We start from the raw sequence: 6,000 nt of genomic DNA on the forward strand, positions 1-6,000 counted from the left end.
GTACTGTTTGTTACCTTGTCCCTTATTCCCCACTCTCTCCTCACCCTTTCCCTTTTCCCCCATGAGGTGTTCAGTTCACTTACACCAAACAGTTTTGCAAGTATTGCTTTTGTAGTTGTTTGTCATTTTTTACCCTGTGTCTCTCGATTTTGGTATTCCCTTTCAATTTCCTAGTTCTAAATTAGATAACTTCTATGAGCGCTTGGGCAGATGGAATTCTCTCTCTCTCTCTCTCTCTGTCTACCTCTGCCTCTCTCTAAACTCTGCCTGCCTGCCTGCCTGCCTGCCTGTGACATATGATGGCTAGTACCAGCTTCCAAAGGTATCAGTGCTCGTTTTGTTATGCCAAGTCGCGAGAAGACCACCAAGAAGGCCACCGAGACTCAGACATTACAAAATGCAAAAGCAAGGCTTTATTCAGGCGAGCTGCAACTCGGGCCTCATCCTACCCACCAACACAGCAGAGGTTAGGAGGAAGCCCCGAGCTGCGATTGCACAGAGCTTATAAAGGCAAAAAACAAAGTTACAGCCATCAGGTATTCAAGCAAGACAAAAAACAAAGTTGCAGCAATCAGGTGTTCAAGCAAGACAAAAAACAAAGTTACAGCAATCAGGTGTTCAAGCAAGCAAGATTAGGACATGGGTACAAATCTGATTGGCTCAGGGCTCAAGGCATTCTGGGGGCGGTTAGAGTTAAGCATTCCCAGGTGGTTAGAGTTCTTGACTGGCTGGGTCCTAATAAGCTTGTCCTGGGTTTGCTCACAGGGCCTGCTTATCTCAGGTTTGCGTGGTAAAGTGGGGCCTGACTTCAAAATGGCTTTAGTCTGGCTCTTCATTTTCCCCCTTTTCTCTTTGGTTCCTTGGGAGCTAATCATGGCTCCCTTCTGTCCATTTCAATGGCTTGCATGTCTAGGGGATGATATAGAGATAAGGCATGGGCCAATAGGGCCCAAAGTAGTAACCAAAAGCAACTCTGGTCCCTTGGTTTCAAAGGGGGGGCTAATGGGTGAAGATCATTCATCTTCTGTAGTTTCTTCAGGCTGACTCAGGGCCGTTGACCTTACCTAGCCAGGAACTTATAACCTTAGTTTATTTTACCAAGGGACTACAGAATTACTTCAAACTGGAAATTAACTTTCAGTTATACAGACTTATCATTAGCTGTATAGTGTTTAGAATCCAAATGTCAGCAACAAAATAATACATAGAATTGTAAATTTCTCAGTTGTGCTCTAAGGATTGGCTGGCTATACCTGTATTCCTGAGCAAGCCCAAAACTACCAATGCCTTTTTGCTTGCATGGGACTTTACAGGACTCCTGCTAGTTGCTAAAATAAGGGGGTCACCCCACTTTGGAGTAAGATGCCAAATTAGCATCAACATTAGCCAGGGTAGCAAGGAAAGAAGGCAAAAAGAAAATTATAACAATATTCAGTCTAACTTTCTTTTCTTGAGGCGAAGGCGAAGTGGCAGAGTCGGGTGCTTGGAGACCTCCCATATTTCACCACGGCAGTCTTTGTCCAGGGCAAAGGGGTTAGCTGGCCTGGCGTGGGAGTAATGGACCCAAGTGGCAATGCAGTCTACCTTGAGGGCAGTGGGAGTAGTCAGTAGCACCACATAGGGTCCCTTCGACCGTGGTTCTAAGGATTTGGGGTTATGCCTCCGGACGAACACCCAGTCCCCTGGCCTGAATAAATGGGGGGTAGGGACAGAAGTGGAATCAAATAATGCATTAAGTTGGGGCCACCTACTCTTGTGCAAGAGCTGCAAATAATCAAGTTTACACAAAAATTCAGTATCATCCAAATCAGCAAGCAATTCAGTCTGAAGGCTAGGGATAATGGGTGGATTAAAGCCAAGCTGATAGGGAGAATTTCTTACTCTAAACAGAGCAAAAGAAGGAGTGACACCCAGTCTGCGCCAGTGTCTAAGGCCAATTTAGTTAAGGTCTCTTTTATAGTCCGATTCATTCTCTCTACCTGTCCTGAACTCTGGGGTCTATAAGCACAATGCAATTTCCAATCCATCCCCAGTGCAGTGGCTATTCCCTGACTTACTTTTGAGATGAAGGTCAGTCCGTTGTCTGACCCAATGGTGGATGGGAAGCCTGGGTAGGACTTCTTCCAGGATCTTCTTAGCCACTACATTCATGGTCTCATGCTTTGTTGGATAAACTTCAACCTATCCTGAAAAGATGTCTACAAAAACTAGCAAATATTTGTATCCAAATTTTCCAGGTTTAATTTCTGTGAAATCTACTTCCCAATACACGCCTGGCCTATCCCCACGGAGGCGAGCTCCTTTAGTAACTTGTTGATTGGGGGCATTGGTGAGTTGACAAGCCTTGCAATTTTTAACAATAACTTCAATAAGTTGATCTCCTTGTCTAATTTTCACTTTGGAGTGTTGGAGCAAGTCCTGCATTCTTCAGGTTCCCATGTGAGAAGCTCGGTGGATTCTTTTAAGGATCCCCTTACCCAGCCCTTGTGGCAAGATAAGTTTCCCTTCACAAGTTTTCCACCAGTCATTGTTTCCTTCTCTGTCCGAGGTTTTGTGGGCCATGGGAATTTTCTTTATCTGCTCCAAGTCTTCTTGGGAGCACTGGGGCACAGGAGGCAAAGTTTGTGTCCCTGGGTCTACTAGAGTCAATACTTCTGCTCTGGCCTGTAGGGCTGCTTCCTTGGCTGCCTGGTTGGCCAGATTATTCCCTCTAGTCACCGAATCAACTCCCTTTTGATGACCCGGACAGTGCATAATGGCAATCTTTGCTGGTTCCCATAGGGCCCAGATGAGGCTTAAAATCTCCTGTTTGTTTCTAATGGCCTTTCCTTCAGCTGTCAGTAGCCCCCTCTTTTGGAAGATGGCTCCATGGACGTGTACGGTGGCAAAAGCATACCGGCTGTCTGTATAGATATTTAGTCTCTTTCCTTTTCCCATCTGTAAGGCTTTTGTTAGTGCCACTAGTTCTGTTCTTTGTGCAGAAGTTCCCTGGGGGAGTGCCTCCACCCACACTATCTCAGTGTCCATGGTAACCGCCGCACCCGCATACCTTTTTCCATCTGGAATGAAGCTGCTGTCATCGGTGAACCAGGCGTGCTCGGCATGTGATAGTGGCGAATCCAGCAAGTCTGGCTGGAGGCTATGTGCTTGGGCCAGGATCTGCTCACAATCATGCAGGGGCGCTTCCAGATCCGGATCTGGCAGCAGAGTTGCTGGGTTTAATGCTGTAGGTACACAGAAGGTGGTACGTGTTGGGTTAAGTAACAAGGTCTGGTAATGGACCATGCAGGCATTGCTCAGCCACCGGTTGGGTGGTTGTTTTAGCACCCCCTCTAGAGCATGTGGAGTGGCCACAGTCAGGTTCTGTACCAGAGTCAACTTATCTGCATCTTTTACCAAGAGGTCTACTGCAGCTATTATTCTTAAGCACAGAGGCCACCCAACGGCGACAGGATCCAATTTCTTTGACAAGTAGGTGACTGGCCATCTCCAAGGTCCAATTGCTTGGGTGAGCACCCCTTTTGCTATTCCTTTACTTGCAGCCATGAACAATGTGAATGGTTTATTCACGTCTGGTAGGCCTAAGGCAGGGGCTTCCAGAAGGCTTTTCTTGATTGCCTCAAAGGCTTTTTGCATCTGGTCAGTCCAATGAAATTCTGGGAGGTTTTTGGTGGCTTCATATAGAGGCTTGGCCATCTCAGCGAACTCAGGTATCCACAGCCGGCAAAAGCCTGCTGTTCCCAGGAACTCTCTGACTTGTCTGGCTGACTTAGGCACAGGGATTTTCAGCACAGTCTCTTTACATGCATCTGACAGCCAATGCTTGTCCTCTTTTAATATGAAGCCCAGATAGGTGACTTCAAGTTTACAAATTTGTGCCTTTTTAGTGGAGGCCCTATAGCCCAAGTTGCCAAGAGTCTTTAAGAGCCTAACTGTTCCCTTTAGACCGCTATTTTGGTCTGGAGCGGCTATTAACAAACCATCTACATATTGCAATAGACTTATTCCAGTATTTTTGGAGTGGTACTCACTCAGGTCTTCAAGTAATGCCTCATCAAAGATGGTAGGTGAATTCTTGAATCCTTGAGGCAGCCTGGTCCAGGTCAATTGACAGCTTATCCCAATCTCAGGATTGGGCCAAGTAACTGCAAAGTAGCTTTGGCTCTATGGAGATAAGGGCAGGCTACAGAAGGCATCCTTTAGATCCAACACAGTATACCACACATGGCTCGGTGACAGGGAGCTCAGCAGGGTATATGGGTTTGGAACTGTTGGGTGAATGTCCATTACTCTCTTGTCAACTCCTCTCTAGTCTTGCACTGGTCTGTAATCATTAGAATTAGGCTTTTTTTTTACAGGCAACAGTGGAGTATTCCAGGCTGACTGGATGAGCTTCAGGACTCCTAAATCTAAAAATTTTCTGATGTGAGGAGTGATCCCCTTCTTTGCTTCTAGTAACATAGGGTACTGGCTCTTACTGGGTCGGCCCCGGCTTTGAGTTCCACAAAGATTGGAGGATGATGTTTTGTCAGTCCCATTCCCCCAGTTTTTGCCCATGCTTGGGGAAACGCCCGTAGCCACTCATTTTCCGGAGACTCAGGCTTGGGATGCTGGTATAGCCTATACTCCTCTTCTAACTTGCTAGTTATCAGTATACTAACAGGCTTTTCTCTTGAGTTTGTCACAGAAGCCCCACTGCCTGTGAACTGTATCTGAGCTTTCATTTTTGTTAAGAGGTCACATCCAAGCAATGGATAGGGGCAGTCATGGATGACTAAACGAGTGGGTTACCTGGCCTGCTCCCAAGTCCACCGTTCTTCAGGTAGTCCATTTATAGGGTTTAGTACCCGTCGCACCTTGGACCCATGTTGTTTTAGTGGACATTGGCCCTCTCGGGGCTAGTAATACTGAATTTTCTGCTCCCGTATCTACCATGAACATGACTGGATTCCCCTCCACTTTCAATATTATCCTGGGCTCAGGGAGGGGGTCTGAGCCTCGACTCCCTCAGTTACTGTCCTCAGCCAACTCTAAGGCTGGCAACACTCTTGATCCTACTTTCTGTTTTTGCTCCTTTTTCTTGGCTAGCTCTGGGCAGTTTTTTATCCAGTGCCCCTCCTCCTTGCAATAGGCACACTGATTCTTCCCCACTCTTGATTGGGGTTTGGGATTCTGCTCCTTACTTGGAGAGGAGGACTGTCTAAAGTTTCCTGCCTGCTCAGAAGTCAGGATTTTCCTGAGGTCCTTCTTGTGTTGTGTCTGTTTTTGCTCCAAAATTCTAGCCAAACTCCTTTCCTTAACTCTGTTCCTCTTTTCTTGCTCGATTCCACGTTCTTTGTCCTTCCTTTCCTGTCTTTGTTATTCTGTTTCTCTGTTATTAGAAACCTTTTCTGCCACTGCTACTAGATCCCTAACAGATTTTTCACCAAGCCTGTCTAGAGCCTGCAACTTTTGCTTTATTTGGCTTGATTTATGTAGGCAAACATAATCATCTGAGAAGATTCCTGGGTCTCAAGATCATATGGGGTGTATTGACTAAAGGCTTCCATGAGCTGCTCAAGGTATGCTGCTGGACTTTCACTTTCTCCCTGTCTAATATCATAAACTTTGGCCATATTGGTAGGTTGGCGAGCTGCTGCCTTGAGGCCTGCCAACAGAGCCTGGCGATAGACAAGGAATCGCTCCCTACCTTCAGCCGTATTGTAGTCCCATGCTGGTCGGGTCTTGAGAAAATAGGTATCAATTAAGGCAGGAGTCATGATGGGCACTCCAGTGGGGCTGGGGATAAGTCTCCGGGCTGCTTCTTGGATACAATCTCTTTCCTCAGTGGTGAAAAGGACCTGTAAAAGCTGTCTACAATCATGCCAAGTGGGCTGGTGAGTGAAAAGTATAATTTCAAGCAAGCAAATTTAATCCTGGGGTTTCTCAGAAAAGGGGGCATTTTGAGCATGCCAATTGTAAAGATCACTAGTAGCAAACGGCCAGTATTGGAATTTTGTT

Source organism: Perognathus longimembris, chromosome 12, assembly GCF_023159225.1.
Source record: "Perognathus longimembris pacificus isolate PPM17 chromosome 12, ASM2315922v1, whole genome shotgun sequence".
NCBI classification, from domain to species: Eukaryota; Metazoa; Chordata; class Mammalia; order Rodentia; family Heteromyidae; genus Perognathus; species Perognathus longimembris.